The 19,430-nt window shown below is 38.9% G+C and overlaps 1 long non-coding RNA gene across 2 annotated transcripts; it reads left to right on the top strand.

Moving 5' to 3' along the window:
* Positions 1-2,614: 2,614 nt before the first annotated feature.
* On the top strand, positions 2,615-13,306 carry LOC127554384 (uncharacterized). Of its 2 annotated transcripts, none has more exons than XR_007951968.1 (5): positions 2,615-2,702; positions 3,655-3,912; positions 5,975-6,130; positions 7,086-7,133; positions 13,157-13,306. It is a non-coding gene; the product is annotated as an uncharacterized LOC127554384 (long non-coding RNA). The 2 variants fall into 2 exon arrangements; XR_007951965.1 differs by having other exon boundaries at positions 5,963-6,130.
* Positions 13,307-19,430: the final 6,124 nt, after the last annotated feature.

Genomic DNA, 19,430 nt, shown 5'->3' with positions numbered 1-19,430 from the left:
AACTGACATTATACTTTCTAGGTCTATGGGGACTTACTCCATTGCTACCTTTCTTCCCAAGTTGTTTCACTGGTAATTTATTTACTATATATTTACCATGTTGTTTCATTGAGAGCCTTTGATTTGAATAAATTTTGTCTTTTGGATGACTTTTTTGTTTGATCATGTCGAACATTCTGTAACCTCATTTAGAGTTTTCTTGGCAAAGATACTGGAGTAGTTTGCCATTTTCTTCATCAGCTCATTTTACAAATGAGGAGCCTGAGGCAAATAAGGTTAAGTGGCTTGCCCAGGATCACATAGCTAGTAAGTGCCTGTGTCTGAATTTTGAATTCCTGATGATAAGTCTTCCTGACAGGCAGGAACTCTATCCACTAAATAGCTGCCTATTTTGGATGATTAGTAAAAGGGAATCAGGGTTCATGAGCTTTGGTTTCAGATGGGTATGAATCTGCAGAGTATTTTGAAGCTGAGGTAGCTTTTCTGGGCACTATGAGAGGAGAGTAGCCCAGGTGCTCTACTGAAAATCTCCATAATACATAGTCTAGGTCTGGAAGTGTGTGGGGTAATTGAGTGCAACGTATTTGTCTTGGCAGTCTGAGACTTTAGAGAAAACAAGAGCCCTGAGGAAGAGACAGTCTTAAAATATATGACTAAGTCCTAGGCTATAAATCTGAAGGAGATCTAATTGGTTTATTTCAGTGAAAAGTGGGAGGGGGAAGTACTCATTTTTCATCATAATGACCATAAGATCAAGGATTTGGAACTAAGGGATTGCCTAGTCATCTTCATCACTGAAGGTGGGTAGAGAAGGGGAAAAAAATTACATCATGGCTACTACATGCCAGACACTGACTGTGCTAAGCATTTTCTAAATATTACTTCCTTTGATGTTCATAACACATCAAGGTAGATGCTGTTATTATCCCCATTTTACAGTTGAGAAAACTAAAGGCAGAGAGAGGCTAAGTGACTTGCCCAGGGTCACACAAACTAGGAAAGTGTCTGAGGACAGATCTGAATTCAAGTCTTCCTAATTCAAGATTTAGCATTCTATCCATTGCAACACTTTCCTGCCTTGCTATCTCATGGTCACTATGGTAACTTGTCCTCAGAATTTTTTTTTAACAAATAATATAAAATACATAAGATTACAAAGATCACAAGTTCTATTGAGATACAGTTATTTAAAAAAATAAAATCTCAAGGTTACAGATGCTTTTGAAATTATATTCATGGGCCTTTGTGGACCCCATTAAGAAACCCCAATCTGGGGGAAAGCTAGATGGCACAGTGGATAGGGCACCAGCCCTGAAATTAGGAGTACCTGAGTTCAAATATGGCCTCAGACACTTCCTAGCTGTGTGACCCCGAGCAAGTCACTTGACCCCAATTGCCTCAACAAAAGAAAAAAAAGAAAGAAAGAAAGAAAGAAAGAAAGAAAGAAAGAAAGAAAGAAAGAAAGAAAGAAAGAAAGAAAGAAAGAAAGAAAGAAAGAAAAGAAATTCCAATCTAGTCCAACCCCTTGATTTACAGAAGAGGGATCTGACAATTAAAGAAAAGAGCCTTTTCTGAGGTGACCTAGCTAGTAAATGTCCAATCAGGGATTCAAAGCTAAGTCCAGGCTCCAGATCCCACCCTCCCTAGTTCACTACCTTGTATGATCTCAGTAGAAGACAGTTAATTTATGAGGAGCTCCTCCTTGAGTGTCCTAATCTACTAGCTTCGCAATTCAATCTAAGGTAACTAATATTAAATCCCTGAGTACTGCTCTCATTGCTGAGGACTCAAAAAGTATCAACAGAGTTTCTGACCTCAAAGAGCTTATAATTTAAAGAAGGTGGATTATTAATAAATGTTTATTAATCAATATGACATATTGTTAGTTCAGTTATTTTTCAATCATGTTTGACCCTCCATAGCCCTATTTGGAGTTTGCTTTACTGTTTATTTCTTCAGCTTATTTTACAAATAAGTAAGTTGAGGCAAACAGGGTTAAATGACTTGTCTGGGGTCATACAATTAGTGTCTGAAGCCAGATTTGAGTTCAGAAAGAGGAGTCTTTTTAATATAGAAACGTTTAAAATGATTGCACAGGTATAACCCATCAGATTGCTTGCTGTCTTGGGGAAGGGAGAAGATAGGGAGGGGAGAAAAATGGAACTCAAAATCTTACAAAAATGAAAATTGAAAACAATTACATGTAATTGGAAAAATTAAATATTGTAAAAAAAAAAAATCTTCTTCACTCCAGGCCCAGAATTCTATCTACCAAGCTGCCTGATATGACATATACACATATAAATTTGATTCAAGGGAGGATTGGTAAAGTTAGACTAGGTGTTGGAAAATTTGAAGAGAAATAAATGACTTTTAACTGAGGAATTGGGGCCTTCATACTTTTATAAAGGAAGTGACACCTGATCTGAGCTTTAAAGAAAAATAATTTTTCAACAGAAAAAGAGTGGAAAGGTAGAAAGAGAAACTCAAATACCCTCAAATGACTTTTCCAGTCTCCTCCAACAGTCACACCCACCCTCAACCAGACAAGATGATGTCAATAGCTCCCTCATAATGACTAGATCAGGCGAGGGGAAGGTGACCTAACAGAGGGAATTATTGTAGGCAGAGCCTCCAAGAGTGAGGCACCCAGGACCACAGGCACAGACAACAGGAGGCACCGACACTTGCCCCACGGAAAGGTAGGTAGAACCTTCAGATCCCCATGGAACAACTGCAGAAAGTGATGTGAACATTCTAGGATTCAGAATCAGACTGTTCCAGCCCTCTGACCTAATCCACTGAGTGTAGCAAATATTTCTTGGACATCTCTCTGTTAGTCCAACCTCCAGACCAATGCTTTCCTCCATGGGTTCATCTCCTCATTACTAAGCTGCCTCTCTCTGCAATGAATCTAGACATTGGAGACCCTGCACTTGAATAGCTCCAGAGTTAGAGCCCAGCTCAACTTTTATAAGTTTTGTAAGGTCTGTCCCCAATAGGTCATTTGACTTGTTCTCTAATCCACCTATGAACCCTGAACCCTGACCCTGGCCATAAATTGAGCCCTGATTAACCTTGCCTAAACCTTCACCTTGGTTCCAGATGGGAAGCCCTCACCTAATCAGACTGAATATTGACCCTCCCTTATCATAGAATGAGACTTAAACTGGGCCCTAGCCTGAGAATTCTAATCCTGACTTTAGGACCTAAAAGTCAGGTTTCCATAATTCCACTAGTCAGAGCTTAACTGCTTCTGACCTCCAACAAATATTGCATCCCACTTGATAATATAGTTATTGCATGCCTGGAGATACTAGATTGAGTCCCACGAGGGCCAGCCCCACAGCTAAATGACTTTTGGTGAGATATAATTTTTATCTCACCATAATCCATGATTATGGATACATGGTACTCCTCATGTGGTGAGTGCTTAATAGGTGACTATCCAATGAATGGATTCTGAGGGGCATCAGATGTCTTGGAGAGGGAGGGTTAGGGTCTGACTCTGTGCAGCCCATTGCTATAAATGGGCTAGATCAATCTACCCAATGGGAGCCCCCCACTTATGGACAGGGGCAGGATCAGGAACGCCCTCTCAGTCATGGGACAGTGTAAGTCTGAGCGAATGTCTGTCTCAAACCCGCTTTGTAGGTCAACCTCAGCCTAGAGCCAACACCAAGGAGTGAGGCTGTGACCAAAAATATTCCAAAGCTGGGGGCAGTGTGTCAATTACCAATGGAAAAACCATCGAGTTCCTCAGCTTCTGAGAGGCTCAGGAGTCACCACTCTGAGAGAAGAGTGAGCCACAGTTGCAGTGGAAGGCATAGCAGCCACGACTCAACTAATCAACAGCATCAGACCCAGAGGAAATGCCGGGGGCCAACACTGTATTCCCAGAAACAAACTCAGGTGTGTGCAGAGGGAGGCTTGCAACTCCACTTCCCCAAAGTGTGTTCCAAATGCTGGCTTCCCTAGGGCAGGAAAGGAAGGAAAGATGTTAGGAAAAATAATACATGCAGTACAGTATAGTAGAGAGAGCATCTATTAGATTAGAAATCAGAAGATTTGGTTCAAGTTCTACTTTGCTACTTTTTACTCCCTATATGACCTGAAACAAATCATTTTTTCCTCAGGTTCTTCACCTAGAAAATAGGGGACTACCAGCTTTCCATAAATTCTTTTCCAGATTTAAACCCTAGTATCTAAAAAAGAGAAATTGCAATAGAAAGGAGAGACGGCTAAGTTCCAAGTGTCTCTGAAAGAAGCTTTCCCTGGCCTTCATTTAATTTCACCTAATTTGCACTCGGGAATTAATTCTGCTTCCATTAAGTCCTTCTCTGGTCCCTGGATAGTAATATAGTAGAAAGAAAGAAGGATGAGTATAACAAATCAGAAGGCTGATCTAGTCCCATTTTCTAATGCTTCTTAGCTGCTGCTGTTATTGTTGTTTATCATTTTTGAGAAGGAGCAATGGCAGCTCAAAGGGGTCGGAGTGGGGGTGATGGTGTGAATTGGATTTCAGAGCAAGGCAGAGCAGTTCAAAATCATCAGCCTCATTCTCATCCGCAAACTATCTTAATTGTGTGACTCCTGGGAAAGGCATTTTCACCTCAAGTCTTCCCATACTTCAATGACCTCATCTGTGAAAAGGGATGACAATACTTGCATGCAGGAGTAATTGTGAGAAAAGACATTTTGTAAACCTTTTAAAGCCTTGAAAAAATGGATATAATTTTTATTCCTTTGATCTTAGACAGGATCAGGTTTAAAAAAATAAAATTTTACTAAGGAAAGCATCCCCGTGTAGGGGAAAGAACAGTGAGAAGGGATGAAAGGGACTCTGTTCTTCAGGCTATGTTTCTAATTTGCTTTCTTATCAGATGAGCTATTACTCTTTGCTGAGCCTCTGTTTCTCCATCTATAAGATGTGAAGTTGAATTTGACATCCTGGGCTTTGACAGGCTAGCTCTGACAGTCTATAAAAGCAATGAAGAGTTTAAAAAAAAACCTGCAAGTGAAGCTGAGATAATGAAACTTAAATAAATGAATTTAGAATTGGAGACAGTTACGTGGCTCACTAGATAGAGCACTGGACCTGAAGTCAGAAAAACCTGAATTCAAATTCAGCCTCAGACATTCACTAGCCAAGTGACCTTGGACCTCACTTAACTTCTGTTGGCCTAATTCAAAAACCACTCCATTATCTTTGCCATGGAAATCCCCAAGAGGTCACAAAGAGTTGAACACGACTGAACAATAGCAATAATTTAGAACTAAGAAAACAACTTTGTTTAATTCTTATCATATATAAGAAAATTGAAATCTTAAAGAAGTTGAGTATCTTGACTTAATGTCACATGCCTATTAAATAGCAAAGTCAGAATCTGAACCCAGAACTCCTGGTTCCAAATCCAGTATTTTCCTTTGTTTAACTGTATCTGTGTATTATGTATAAGAAGTAATATAGCACAGTGGATAGAGCATCAGGTGTGGAGTCAGGAAAACCTGAGTTACCATCCAGCCTAGATACTTGTTATCAATGTGACCCTAGGCAAGTTATTTAACCCAGTTTCCTCATCTGTAAAATGAGTTGGAGTGGAAAATGGCAGACCACTCAAGTATCTTTGCCAAGAAAACCCCAAATGGGATCATGAAGAGTAAGACATGACTGAAAACAACTCATGGTAGCTCATACTTGGGTGGGCTAGAGTCTGGATGGGAGAAACAAAGACATGTTTGATCATGAATTTTAATTCCAAGTTCAATCCTCTTATTTTATGGATGAAGAAACTGAGATCCAGGCAGATTTTAGTGATTTGACCAAAGTCAACTAACTAGTAATTAGCAGAATTAGGATTTGAACTCCAATCCTCTAATACCAAAGCTAGGAGGCTTGAAAGGGACAATCCAAGTATCCTGCTGAGGAGCCTTTAGCTTTCTTTGTGAATGTGCTTATTAGCCTTTGTCACAGGAGAGACCGACCATAAACACCAGATCAGGGGACCAAGCTAAATACAATCAACACAATCGATCTGAACAGGAGGCAATAGGACCGTTGCCTGACAAGAGACCTCGACATTATCATCCCCGAAGATCAGGATCGAGGAAAAACAAGGGCAGAACTTCGGTAAGAATGGGTTCTAGAGTGAAGAACACAGGGACGTGTTGGTTAGCCCTCATTTTACAGAAGTAGAAAACAAGGTCCAGGAACATGAAGGAGGTTCAAACTCTCAATTCAAGGCTCTCACCTTATCTCCCCAAGCTGAGATTAGTTCACCAAGAACCACTGTCTATTCTGAGCCTTTTTTATGTCAGTCTTATAAAATATTCCTCTGTGCTTGGAAAACCATAGCTTTCTGGAATTCTCCCTTGTTTGGGGATGTTGGGAGAGGAGAGAGAAATGCCCATTACACATATCCAGTCACTCCGGTGATGGATGAAAAAATATACGGTCTAGTTGAGCACAGTGTGCCCCCTTGTGGTTAAAAATCCCCAAGGGATTTATCAGAGAATAGCTGGCTAATTACTCTCCACCCAACCATTCATTGTGAATGAATTTTGTCCCCATGGAACCTCTACTCAGGATCACCTGAGTGCTTTATGGAAAAGACAGTGAAGGACCTGATTTGGAATCCTGCCTTGTCATTTTGATTACTGTGATTCTTTGGCAAATCACTTCTCTATGGGAACTCCATTTACTCACCTGTAAAAATGAGGGAATTGGATTAAATATTCTCTCAAGGTTCCTACCTGCTCTATGCCCTATCTTGATAGCATTTCAAGAAACATGGGTGAGGGTGGGATGCAGAGTGACCTTCCCAAGCCCTCTGAAATCATAAGCTGCAAATGACCACCATGCACTCTAGCTATGAATAACACCATAAGATGCTTATCCCTTAGACTGATCTGCCCTCTTGGGCCAAAGGAACCAAGTAAGAAGGCAAGACAGAGACTAGAAGGATGTCTGATGAGACAGATTTCTGGTTAGGGGAAAGTGAAGGGGAAACAATCTGAAAGCACTAAAGACTTAACGTTCACAACTTCAGGAAATTTGGTAAAAATAAAATCTTTGCTTCCTTTAGCACAAGAGAAATTCCAAGAAAAGGTCAAGAGGGAGAGGCCGAAAATAGGTGAGTAGAAGGGCTCCTATCCAAAAAGCGGTAGCGGGGGAAGACAACAACAGCAGCACTCAGTGCTATTGTCTGCCCTTCCTTCTCTGGGGACCATGATATCAGGGAGGTGAGGTCATGACATGCAAGTGAATTGGATTTGAGCAAGGGACGGCTGTGCAAGGTCACCTGCCTCACTTTCCCCTCCAGAGACATCTGGGTCCAGTGGCCAGAAATAGATAGGATGACTGGAGATAACCTTGGATGCAGTGGGAGAACTTGACCTTTTTAAGCTAAGGTCTTTAACAGGTCTCAGTTTGACTGAAGCAACCACGCTTTCAGTGATTAAGGTGGGATACAACTGAGGCAAAGAATCTATTCTTTGGGAAAGGGACCCACATGTGCAGAAATGTTTGTGACACCCCTTTTTGTAGTGGTAAGAAACTGGAAACTGAATGGATGCCCATCAGTTGGAGAATGGCTGAATAAGTTAGGGTATGTGAATGTTATGGAATATTATTGTTCTGTAAGAAATGATCAGCAGGAGGATTTCAGAGAGGCCTGGAGGAGACCTTTAGGAACTGATGCTAAGTTAAATGAGAAGTACCAGAAGATCATTGTACATGGCAACATCAAGAGTATACGATGATCAATTCTGATGGACATGACTCTTTCCAATAATGAGATGACTGAGGTCAGTTCCAATGATCTTTTTTTTTAATAGCTTTTTATTTACAAGTTATATGTATGGGTAATTTTACAGCATTGACAATTGCCAAACCTTTTGTTCCAATTTTTCCCCTCCTTCTCCCGCCCCCTCCCCCAGATGGCAGGATGACCAGTAGATGTTAAATATATTAAAGTATAAATTAGATACACAATAAGTATACATGACCAAACTATTATTTTGCTGTACAAAAAGAATCGGACTCTGAAATATTGTACAATTAGCCTCTGAAGGAAATCAAAAATACAGGTGGGCAAAAATATAGGGATTGGGAATTCAATGTAATGGTTCTTAGTCATTTCCTAGAGTTCTTTTGCTGGATATAGCTGGTTCAATTTATTACTGCTCCATAGTTCCAATGATCTTGTGATGGAGAGAGCCATCCATACTCGGAAAGAGGACTGTGGGAACTGAGTGTGGATCACAACATAGCATTTTCACTCTTTTTGTTATTTGCTTACATTTTTTCCCCTTGTTGATCTGCTTTTTCTTGTGCAATATATGCATATATATATTGGATGTAACATATATTTTAACATGTTTAACATATATTGAATTACTTGCCATCTAGGGGAGGGAGGGAGTAAGGATGGAGGGGAAATTTTGGAACACAAGGTTTTGCAAGGATCAGTGTTGAAAAATTATCCATGCAAGGCAGCTAGATGACACAATGGATAGAGTGCTAGCCCTGAATTCAGGAGATCCTGAGTTCAAATATGATCTCAGACATTTAACACTTCCAAGCCATGTGACCCCAGGCAAGTCACTTAACCCCAAATGCCTCAGCAAAAAAAGAAAAGAAAAGAAAAATAATCCATACATATGTTTTGAAAATAAAAAGTTTTCATTAAAAAGGGGAGGAAAAAAAGAATCTCTTCTTCACCTAGTCCAAACAACAACAACAACAAAAACCCACTCCTAAATAAATAAATAAATGAACCAATCTAAGAAGGGAAGACCTTCAGGGTTTCTGTTCAGAGAAATGACTGCTACTTGCATTCACTCTGAGTCGATCAGGACCTAAACAATGACCAAATGGGGCTTGGTTTGGGATCTATAGGTGGCCAATCAAGGAGTCTGAGGGAGATGTTTAATAAGGAGGGTGATGGTGAGCCGTTAATCTCCTTTCCCTCAGGAGCAGAGATTGTTGAAGACCTTAGCTTAAAAATCCCAAGTTCTCCCACTGCATCCAGGGTTTATCTCCAGTCATCTATATCTGGCCATTGGACCCAGATGGCTCTGGAGGGGAAAATGAGGCAGGTGACCCTGCACAGCCCTCCCTCACTTAAATCCAATTCATTTGCATGTCATGATGTCACCTCCCTGATATCATGATCCTTTTTGAGAATGAAGGACAAACAAAAGACTCAAAATGCTCAGGGTTGGAAATGAGACAGCTGTGGAGATAGCCTTTTCTCGGATGTAACTGGACAGCAGTTTCACACACATACATACACACACACACACGCATGCACTCATGCACGCACGCATGCACACATTTAGGAGTTTCTCTAAGGCTGTGACTTTGTTGCACAGGTTTGGAGGAGGTGGAGGGGGCAAAGGAGGAATTCCAATAATAAGGAGGGAGCTCAGCCACTGGGAGACAGGAGAGGTCTGAAAGACTAAGTGAATCATGGAAGAATATCTCTTGCTGGTGTCCTGAGGAAAAAGTCAGATGTAGCTATGGAGAAGAGGTGGTTTGACCCTAAGAACAAAGTATTATCTTTGCAAGGATGAGTCCTGGAGGTGTGCAAGAAAAGAAAACAATAGTGATTTAGAGATGGAATAGAGGGCACACTGTGCTGGAAAGGAGGCTGCAGGAATCTGGTATCACCTATCTACACATCTTCTTATCCACTTCTAATTAGGGAAGAGATGTCAACAGTGCAAAGAGCTCATGAATTTGGAGTCAGATGACCAGCAATCTTTGAATAGTAATCTTTGTGACTTTGAAACATTCTCTTGTCTCCCTGAGACTCGATTTCTTTATCTGTAAGATGAGAGGAAAAACTGAGCTATCTATATGGCCTTTACAATCCATTCCTCCCCTTAAAGGCTTAGAAAATCCTTTCTTCTTCTCATTATTATCTACCCAAGTCAACATGAAAAATTACAAAGCAACAATAGACAATAGCCTCCCCCCCCCAAGGTCAAAAATCATTGTCATTTATTTGGTTTGAGTGAAGTTTCTTTTGCAGCCGTGTTTCCCTCCCTTGTCCTGTTGGATTCAGGTTGATGTTCCTTCTCCTTCGTTTTCCTCACCCCCCTATGTTTAATTTCTCCATTTCACAGGGTCAGGGCTGGGATTGGGGGGGGAGGGGAAGAGGGGGAGTTAGAGGAAAGGGAAAAATGCAGAGAGTTTGGACTCCCACTTCAGTCCCTTAGCTGGTGCCCCCTTGACACAAAACTAGCTTTCTTACCTCTACTCTTTGTTCAGGGCCTCAGGGATCCAATGTCATGACCTCAATGAAGTCTCTTCCCTGATGTCTTGGCACCCTGCTCATTTACCTCTCCTTTTTCTGAGCAACTTCCTTTTTTTTTTTAATTTAAATTTTATTTTTATTTTTAGTTTACATTCTCTACCTCCTTCTACTACCCATTGATAATGCAAGAAATAATGATACCCATTATATACATACAGTCATGCAAAACATTTTCTTATTATAGCTGTGTTCTGAGGGAAAAAAGAAAGAAAAGGAAAAATATATATATATATATATACTTAAATCTGCATTCTAAATCCATTAGTTCTCAATTGAGGTGGAAAATATTTTATGTTATGAATCCTTGGAATCAGAATTATTAAGTGTTTCACAGAGCAGCTAGGTAGTAGGTAAGAGTTGTGTGGTCAGAAATCAGGAAGACCTGAATTCAAATATGGATTCAGACATTTATTTACCAGTTGTTTGACCCTGGTCAAATCACTTAACTCTGTTTGCCTCAGTTTCCTCATCTGTAGAATGAGCTGGAGAAGGAAAAGGCAAACAATCTCTTTACCAAGAACACTTAAACACTTTCTTTATCAAGAAAATCCTATATGAAGTCACAAAGAGTCAGTCATGACTGTATAACAACTGTTTCACAGTTGATTTTTATTATAATACTGCTGTTAGAGTATACATTGTCCTCCTGATTCTAAACTTGCATCAGTTCATATAAATCATCCTAACTTTTTCTGAAATCATCTCCCTTCATTTCTTACAGCACAATAGTATTATATCACAATCATATATCACAACATGGTATTCCCAATTGATGGATATCCCCTCAGTTTCTAATTCTTGACCACCACAAAAAAGCTTCCATAAATCTTTTTGTACACATGAATGTTTTCCTCCTTCTTTGATCTTCTTAGGATGGAGACCTAGTAGTGATATTGCTGAGTCAAAATGTATACGCAATAAAATTGTTCCATACTGCTCTGCAGAATGGATCAGTTGACAACTCCACCAACAATGCATTAATGACTCGATTTCCTCATATTCCCTCCAAAATATTTGCCATTTTCCTTTCTGTTACATTAACTATGAGAGACAACCTAAAAGTATTTCCATAGAACAGTTAAATTTAACTCTTCAGAGACCTTGTGCAGATAATGAGAAATACTGAAAAGCTAAGTTTCCACAGATTGTAGTAAGCCTCAAGGTAATGTAAGATAATAAGTATCCTGACCAATGAGCTTTCAAAAGAAGATTTACTTGGCGCCCAAAACTTTTTAATAAAGATGTTCTAAGCTAAAAACTGGTTTAAACTGACCAGGTTCAAGGGCTTGGAAAAGGCTTTTCTTTATTGCACTTGCTTAATAAGCCTTATGCATGTAAGCTGGCATAAACCATATGGAGTTAGAACCTCATTAACCGAACATAGGATGTATGAGGGAAGGGAGGAACATGTTTAGGTATAGCATGGAAGAAATGATGTAACCCTAAGAAGAACTAACCAATCCATTCTTTTTTATGGGGGAAAGAACTCTGACAAATAGCTAGCTTGTCTGCTTCTGTACCTAGCGCCCCCTTCTTCTATTAGAAATGGAGTCCACTTCTGGCCAGAAACAAACAATTTCTCTGGACTCTCTCTCTCTAACAAATTTCTTTGTTAACTGACTTTCAGAGTCCATGTGTTTCTAACATTAACCAATCTAGTAAGGTGGTACCTCAGGGTTGTTGTAATTTGTATTTCTCTAATCAATAGTGATTCTGAGCATTTTTTCCATACAACTATAGAAAACTTTGATTTCTTCTGAAAACTGCCTGTTCGTATCCTTTGATCATTTATTAGTTGGAGAATGTAAGCTCCTTCCATTCTTTCATCCTGTACTTAAAATAAAGCATTGAGAAGTTCTCTGTTTGATATATGTAAATCTGAGGTCTCAAACAAACCTAAGCTACAGTGTTGCAGACTGACTAGTTATAGGAATCTGTTGTCTTGGAGAGAAAGCATCTAATATCTTTCTACTCCCCACATTCCAACAACAATCTAGGCCAGAGTCTAGGCGAGTCTTTGAAATCAGAGGCTCTGGGTTCAAATCTTATTTCTGCCACTGCTTGTGTGACTTTAGGCAAGTACCTTTGATGCAGTGACCAATTCAATTTAACGAGTCTTTCTCAACTCCATCTCCTTCCTCTCCCATTGTGGGAGAAATATAAGCAAGAATTTGAAGACCAGCCCTCAGATTACTGAGAGTAGGGGAAGAAACAGGAAAAAGATACTATTGTCAGGGATAGTAGGAGAAAGGTCTTATATATAGTAAGAGAAAAAATAAAATTAAATAAAACAGGAACTAAAAACTGACTTTGATCATATGCCAAAAAGGGGTGAGAGAGCAACATGTTTTGTAGCAATGATCCAGGTTGATGGAGTTCTAAAAGTTGACTGGCTAAATGTTACTTAGCTTAAAGAAAGAATGAGTTTTGCATTTAGCAGGATGAGGATCATTCCAGATAGAAGTAATTCTCTGTGTGTGTGTGTGTGTGTTGTTGTGTTGTGTTGTGTAGTGTAGTGGGAATAAAAGAAAGGATGCTTGTATTTCCTATTAGAATAGCCAATACAACAAATACTCAGCACAAACATCTCTCAGGCTCCTAACCCCTCAGACTCCTGGCAGAATCAGACACACATTTTGTATGCTGAGGAAGACTTAAATAAAGAATAAATTTTTTTAAAAAATCATCCTGTCAGATGAGAGAGAAGAAATGGGGGGAGGAGAGAAGCCAAGTACTAGATCTCTAAGACCAACTCTCCAAGGTATTATGGTCCAAGTTGGATTACCCTGTCTATGATCCTTGCATTTCTAACACTCTCTTCTTTCTTCCTCCAGGAACAGAGGAAAAGAGCCATGTGAAAAAAAAATACACCTCTTAGGGTCTCCTGATTCCCTTGACCTCTCCTCCCTCCCCACTAATGAACAAAAAGACTGTGGGGCTAAGGGAAAGTTTGTTTTGACATAATTAAAAAGACCCTAAATCTTTCCCCTTCTTTTATTTTAAATCTGTGCCAAATTTTCTTCTAACAGATTCCTTGAGTTTCCCCCAAGCCAGGACCACTTCCTTACTGAAAAGTATAGGGTGTGGAATTATTTCCAGAGTCTTATATGGCACTCTCCTAAATAAAAGGATCCTAAAAACGAGATTCAAGTCATCTAGGTGGCACAGTGAATAGAGCATAGAGCCTCGAGCAGGAAGAACTGAGTTCAAATTCAATCTCAGACACTTACTAGCTGTTCGACTCTGGACAAGTCATTTCAACCTTTTTGCCTCAGTTTACTCATCTGTAAAATGAATTAGAAAAGGAAAATCTTTACCAATAACATCCCAAAAGAGATCACAAAGTGTCGGACTGAAAAATAGTTCAACAACAAGGAAAGATTCTGAGAGACTCATTCTACCCCTCTGTCAGCCAGAGTTCCATCAGCCACACTAGACCTGTGGGTATGGGGAGAAGGAGGGGAGAGGAAGATCCTGAAGCAGATTTTTTTGGTCATAGACATGGACAGGATTGAGAATTGTCTTAAGGAGATGCATGGAAGCAGAGAGAACAGAGATCAACCAGAACCCAAACTCTGGGGCTGGAGGTTCTCCTAATTAGATTAAATAGCTATAGTACTGTGACTAGAAATTCTAGTACTCAAGTCCAGTTTAGGAGGATAATCATTAATAATGACTAATATTTGTGTAACATCTTAAAGTTTGCAAATATAACTATATTTGTTTGCAACTATGTTATTGTACTTATATCATCCCACTTGAAGCTCATAAAAAGCCCAAGAGATTAGAAGATGTTATTTTCATTTTACAAAAGAAACCGAGACTTGAGGGTTAAATGACTTGCCCCTTTGGCTGCAAAGACAATAAAGGTGTCTGAGGTATGATTTGAACTCAAGTCTTTTTGATTCTCAAATCCAGCACTTTTATCCACTACACTATCTATTCCAGTTGATGGAGCCCTGTATCTCAGCAAGTTGTTATTTGCATAGAAAAGACAAAGTCATTCTTTGTTGTAACAATCAGCCCCCTACTTGAGAGCCTGGATCAATTCATGTGACTATGAGAGTAAGTCTCTTCCAATTTAAGGGGCACCGAGTTGAAAATCCTGATACCAGAGCACACTCTTTAGAACTAACTGAGGGATTTATGAGAGTCATTACTGGTGAATGGCCAAGGTAGACTGAGAATGGAAGAATTGAAGAAAATTGGAAGTCATTTCATGAAGGTAAGGGTGAAGGAAAAAGATTGAGGTAGGTTCCTGGAAGGGTTACTGAGGAAGGTTATTGGAAGGGAAGGAAGGATGACCTGAAGGTCCATGGATGAGTTGGACAGGATAGAGTGGAAGTTAGAGAGATTACTAGGTGGTGATGGTAGTGTGGTAGAAAGTGGGAGTTTTAAAATGGCAGTAGGGGAGCAAGAACTGAGCCAATTCCTCCTCCTGGTTTTATGTGTTAGGGATATAGTATAAGAGAAGAAATGGTCAACTTTGAAGAGGAAGTCAACTTTATATCACCAGCGAATGGTGCCTGGCACATAGGTGATATATATATATATATATACATACACATATATATATATATATGGCAATTGGGGTTAAATGACTTGTCCAGGGTCACATAGCTACAAAGTGTTAAGTCTCTGATATCAGATTTGAACTCAGGTCCTCTTAACTTCAGGGTTGGTGCTCTATCCACTGTGCCATCTAGCTGCCCCATAATTAGTAAATTCTTGTTGCTTATTTGGAAGTATACAAGGAGAGAAGAAAGGTGGGAGGAAGAAACAGAAAAATAGAGGGAGGAGAGAAAGAGGGAGAAATCGGTAAGAGGGAAGGAGAAAGGAAGGGAAGAAGAAAAAAAGGAAAGAAAAAAACAAAGCTTGTAGTAGAAGAAAAAGATGGAATTGGGGAAGAAGGCTTAGTCTTGGCAAGGAAGTGGGCCATCTCATCCTCTGGTACTGGAACAATGGAGAAGCCCATGGAATGAAAGACATACACACATTTTGTGGTAGGGAAGAGGGGAGATGAAGCTGCTTACAGTGAGTGTAGGTAGATGTTCCTGACCTCAGCAAAATTCTAAAGTAAGGTCATTCATACCTGTGGTATCAAACTCACCCAGAAACTGGAGTCACTGAGCAGTATAGTGGCTTAGAAAACCACCTATTAGCTCCTATCTTTTATCATTTATTTCATTAAATATTCCACAATTATATTTTAATCTGGTTCATACCACTCCAGAATATTGAGTATCAGGGGCCACATGTTTGTCTCCTCTGAAATAATTTGAAAGTTGGAGAAAAGAGGTTTAGAACAGATGACTGTGAGAGGAGTATGCTAGCAAGTCAATCAGAAATGAAAAAAGGATTGGATGGTTAGATAGCATGAGTTTATAGTGAGCTCAGCAAGATTTATTGACTTCCTCTAGCAGCAGCAGGAGGTGGGTGTTAAGGTAACAACAAAGCTGATAAAGGATTATAGAAAGGCAGAATTTAGATTTAACCCATGATCCATGGCCCTCAAGAGACTTCACATGAATTGGGACCAATCTCTGGGGCTGACCCCAGAAAGGAATCTTTCTGGCTTAGTATATCTACTCAAGAATATTCTACAGTAAATCTCAACTATAGTTTCAACATAAGTTATATCTAGGTTTTCCAAATACTGAGTCTCCAATTGCCTTACAAAAAGTCAGTGTACAATATGAGGATTTCACATATGGAAATATTACCTCCCCACCAAAACAAAAAAAAAAAACATGAAGATGTAGAGGGCCAGAACTCTGGAGAAGTATACTTGAAACAAGGTGTTAACTCAGTGGAATTGATGAGATGATGGTTCTCTAGTTCACATATATACTTAGTACATAGTATGGTGATAAGTTTACACATAATCAGTATGCTGTAATGATGTAATTATAATAGGGTATATAAAGGCTTAGAAGGACTGGAAATGAAATATTTCATCTTTGACCAGCCTCATGGTGGCTGTCAGGCCTTCACTTCTCCACTAAGATCAAGGACTCAGGCTGATCCTGAGGACCTCCAGAAACTGAACATTATATGAAGATACCTAGAAACCAAGAAAAAAACAATCAGCCTATAAACATCCCTTTAGGAAGATAAGTATAATTTAAGAGCTGCTAAGCAAGAAATTTTCTTTCCTATGAAGCCCAGCTAGAATTATTTTGATTTATTAATACTGGAGAGTGACAAAGTTCATTGCTTAAATCACAGGTTCTCCTCATTGAATCTCCAGCCAAAGCAGTCATGTTGGTCATCTTTAAGAAAGAAGTATTATTCCAGAGCTACATAGCTAATCCTTCTCTTTTCCCAAAAGAATTCTATTCAGGAATATTTCCCACAAACACTTGATCCAAGTTGAAAAGCATATTTATGCCGTGTGCTTCTGCTCCTTACTACACATTTGTTGATGTGGCATAAACAAAATCAATGTGACTAGGCTAAAGGAAGTGAGCAATTAGAGGGAGAAACTTTACATAAAATATCTTAGATATTTGTCTTGATATTCAAGATACATATAGAAAACTAACACATGCTTAAGATCAAAAGCTTTTTCTCCAATGGATAAAGGGTAGATCAATTAATCCTCAAGGGAATCTTTACATCAAATATCTTAGATATTTGGTTTGATATTCAAGATGTATATAGAAAACTAACAAATGTTTAAGATCAAAAGCTTTTTCCCGGATGGATAAAGAGTCAAAGGACAGATAGAAAGATAGATCCTCAGATAAAAGTCTGAAAACTATTAATAATATGAAAGATTCTGGGGCAGCTAGGTGGCACAGTGGATAGAGCACCAGTCCTGAAGGGGGGGCCTGAGTTCAAATCTGATCTCAGACTCTTAACCCTTCCTAGCTGTGTGACCTTGGGCAAGTCACTTAATCCCAATTGCCTCAAGGGAAGAAAAAAGAAAAATATGAAAAATTCCTTCAAATTACTAATAAGAGGAATATAGATCAAAACAATTCCAATGTTTTACCTCAGACTCAGAAAACTGGAAAAATGGACAAAAGATGCTAATGACTAATGTTGGAGGAGGTGTCTCCAAAGACAGGCATACTAAGAGACTGTTGGGGATGGAGTTCTGAATTAACTCAACCTTTATGGAAAACAATTTAGAATAATGTCATGAAAATAACAAATGTCCATACCATTTGATTTTTCAACTCCACTGCTAAACATATACTCCAAGAAAATCAAATATAGGAAGGTCCCATGTTTGCCAAAATATAACATTTCCAAAGAACTAGAAACAAAGTAAATGCAAGAATGGCATGAAACTAAGTGTGTTTCTGGAATATTTGACATAAAATGAAATCAGTAATATTTCATATATAATGAAACATAAGATTGAGTGATAATCACTTGAATTATGGCACTTTAAGATTTGCAAAGCACTTTATAAGTGTTATTTGATTTTCACAACTCTATGAGTGGATATTATCCTTGTTTTACAGATGAGAAAATTGAAATAAGAGAGATATTGTGACTGCTCAAGGTCACACAATTATTGTTTGAAACAAGATTTAGGCTTGGGTTTTACTGACTCCAATCCAGCATCCAATCCATCATGCTTTACTAATTGCCTCAATTTAAAAAATAAAACACTGGAAAAGATAGGTATGTGTGTACGTATGTATACAAAGAGAAGAAAGCAGAACCAGGAAAATACTATAGAGATTACAAAAATGGAAATGGAAGGAACAAAAGCAATTGAGACTGGTTGCCAAATATAATGACCAAGCTTGGTCCTGATAAGAAGATAAAAAATATATATAATTTCTTTCTTTCCTTTTGACTTGGAAAACTTCATGTACAGAACACTGCGTATTATGTTGGAATAAATTTATGTCTTGTTAGTTTTGCTGATATACTTTCTCTTCTCCTCCTCTGTTGTTATTGTAAGAGATGACTCCCAGAGTGAGAAAAGGGAAAAGGCATAGGTTGAGAAATAAAAGCAATATTAAAAAAAAACACCAAAATATATTATTGGTAGCATATTAAAGATTAATTGCTTTCCAGAATGATTAGACCAATTTGTATCAAGTTTTGGAATGATGCCAAGAAAGTGACTAAAATATCACTGCTAGGAATATACTCTAAAGAAATCAAGTATCTCATATATACAATTGCTGAAGTTTCACAACAGCTGCAAGTCTGGTCCTCTTTGTCTCTGTCCTTGCTGTACCACTCATGTACCTGAGCATGCATAATATACCAATACAATTCTGGGAATGAGCTCCCCAAGTCATCAGTAATTGTCATAAAATAGTATCTAGCAACTAGGGCACCACCAGTGGTAGTAGCCAATGCTCAATGGTAGCTACATGGCACCTAAATGTTCTCTATCTCTCTTGGCTCCCAAGTATGAAGCTAACAACAGATTTACAAAAAGGTGATTAAAGACTAAAAGTTCAATTACTGCTAAAGTTTGCACAGCTAAGAAGTAATAGAGTCAAGAATCTAGTTCAGTCCAGTGTGAGTGATGCACTTTAGGAAGCACATTGTCAAAAAGGAATAACATTGTCAAAATGGAGCATATCCTGAAGAAGAATAATATGGTGAGAGGTCTGGATATATGTTGAAGGACTGGCAAATGTTTAGTCTAGAAGACTTGGGTGTGGTTGTAGTGGAAAAAGAGGAAGAGAGCATAAGGAAGCTTATCATAATGCTTCTCAATTTGCCAGTCTGTTCCTTGGAAGACTCAGGAGTCTGAATAAGGGATTAGGCTTTTTTTTTTAAATGAATGTCAAAGGAACAATGAATTTCATGAACTATAGAGAAGCAGCCTTCAGTAAAACATGTAGGAGAACTTCCTAACAATTGTTGAGTTGTCTCAGTCATATCCAACTATTTATGACCCCATTTGGGATTTACTTGCTGAAGATTCTAGAGTGGTTTACCATTTCTTTCTCTAGTTCATTTTAGAGATGAGGAAACTGAGGCAAGCAAGAAACTGACTATCCACAAGGTCACCTAACTGGTCCTCCTAACAATTAGTTATCCTAAAATGAAAAGGACTTCCATACAAGATAGTGAGTTCTCCATTGCTAGGTCTTCAAGTAGAGACTGGGTGACCATTTGTGGGGG

This window comes from Antechinus flavipes, chromosome 1 (assembly GCF_016432865.1).
Source record: "Antechinus flavipes isolate AdamAnt ecotype Samford, QLD, Australia chromosome 1, AdamAnt_v2, whole genome shotgun sequence".
NCBI classification, from domain to species: Eukaryota; Metazoa; Chordata; class Mammalia; order Dasyuromorphia; family Dasyuridae; genus Antechinus; species Antechinus flavipes.
The sequence above is the reverse complement of the archived record's forward strand: the minus strand, read 5'-3'. Positions and strand labels throughout refer to the sequence as shown.